The following is a 1995-nucleotide window of genomic DNA, read 5'->3' on the forward strand; positions in this document are numbered from 1 at the left end:
CGGGCCATGGCAGCCCTGCTCTGGGGTAATGGGGGTGTTTTCTTGGTGAACTTCTACAGGAAACACCCTCTTCCCTTCCCGCACGCCGACCCTATTAAGGATCTTTTGCGCTGAGCATGCACTCCCTCTGCCCTTGTTCAGCGGGTGGCAGGACCCCATTTTAGAGCACGGGCCCCTTAAATCTGGGGTCACTAGGTGCCACCCGGTCACTCGCCAACAGCCAGCTGCTCGCCCTTCATGCGGCCAGGCTGTGCCGCGGCGTGGGCGGGCGCCCCGGGCCTCTGCCTGCAGGCCTGCGCAGCCAGGCCACACAGCGACACTGGAGGGGTGGGGGCTGCACAGCTGGCACCTGCGTGACACTGTCAGGACTCGGGGGCCCTCTGACGTGCAGGCCCACTCCCCGTCACCCAGCCCAGGCTCTGCGTCCCATCCTGTGCCTCCTGCTCTCAGCACCATCTGCCGTGGGGCGGGCAGCGCCCCTCCCAGATGGGCCCTCCCTGAACCCGCAAGCGGCAGCTCCCCAAGAGCTGAACCCACCTCTCCTCTGGGCCACCCAGTCAACAGGTTTAAAACACAAGCACAGTTCTAGGATTTGAAAGCCTAGACCTTTAAAGACACACATCCAGGGAGGAGGGACGGAACCTCCATGCAGATGAGAACACCCCTGAGTCCTGGGAGGCCTGAAACCCCAAACCGCAGGGAAGACAGGCAGGGCGCCACTCCCCAGGGCGCTAAGCAGGGGACGGTCACCGGGACGGGAGACAGGCCAACCAGGCACATTTGAAGGACGGCTCCTGAGGAGAGCCGCCGGCCTGAACCTGGCCAAAGGCGGCCCAGGGGCGCTGGGCGTGCGGGGGAGATCATGGTGGTGCAGTGCCGCAGGGCTGGTGGGGGCCGGGCCAGCAGGAGTGGTCTGTTTCCTGTCTGCTCCCCAGTGGGCCAGCTGCTGGGAAGGCTGGGCACTGGCCAGGCCTAGGGGCAGGGGCGTGGCCTGGGCAGGGCCTGGGTTAAGTGTGGGCGTGGCTCAGGCAAAGTGGGGCGGGGTGGGGCTGCATGGGGTGGGGTGTCTGGGCAGGCAGGGTGTGGCCAGGCCAGGGATGGGGTATAGCTCAGGCAGAGTGGGAGCGCGAGGGGCAGGGGCAGGGGCAGAGCAGCTGGGCATGGCTGCACTCAGGCCACCCCTTGGGCCTCCCGTCCAGTCTCTGCACTGTGCTGGGCCTTTCTCGTCAGGCGCTACTCTAAGTCACCCTCAGGCTCCAGCCAAATCCACCATGGGCCACGCACGAAGCGCCACCGGTGCAGCCCCTCACTGAGTGACTGACTGACAATAGCCAGGGTGAGGACCAGCTCTCCAGGCAGCCAGTCCAGGCCAGGGCACCCCCCGGCGCACATCGGCCACCCCACCCGCCCCGGGCCCAGCTCCTCTGCGAGCCGCAGGGCAGAGCCTGGGCAGGGCTCCACGCCGGAGGGCGCCCCCTCCGCCGCCAGCCTCACTCACCAGGTCTGGGAGTACCTGCTCTGGGCCGCCCCTGCGCAGGACCCAGGCCTGCTCGCAGCTGCCACCGGTCCTGCACGGGTGTGCGCGCCACCGGTGCGGCGAGGAAAGGCAGACCTGCCAGGGCATTTGACATCTGAGGCCCAGCATCCACCCGCCCTTGTCTCAGGAAATGACTAAAAGCACCAAAGGATACAAGTAGGACCCCAAAATAACGAGGTCTCCACACACGTTTTGCGGTCACCTGGACAGCGCCGGAGGCGGGGTACAGCCGCAGCACCCAGGAGGCACCAGGCTGCCGCGGGCTGGCATGGGGAGGGGCCGGCTGCGGCTTCCCTGGAGGGTGAGGCAGGAAGGCTGGGCTTCTGCCCCTCACTGCTCACGAGAGGCCCCCAGCGGTGTCCCTCATTCAGAAGCAGCCACTGCCACGGGCACCAGCAGTACAGGGGCCTCCGGCTTGGTCACTGCTGCCAAGGCCAGCTGGGCTCTGCCAGGGAGAC

Source organism: Talpa occidentalis, unplaced genomic scaffold (assembly GCF_014898055.3).
Source record: "Talpa occidentalis isolate TD23 unplaced genomic scaffold, MPIMG_talOcc4v2.1 talOcc4.3, whole genome shotgun sequence".
NCBI classification, from domain to species: domain Eukaryota; kingdom Metazoa; phylum Chordata; class Mammalia; order Eulipotyphla; family Talpidae; genus Talpa; species Talpa occidentalis.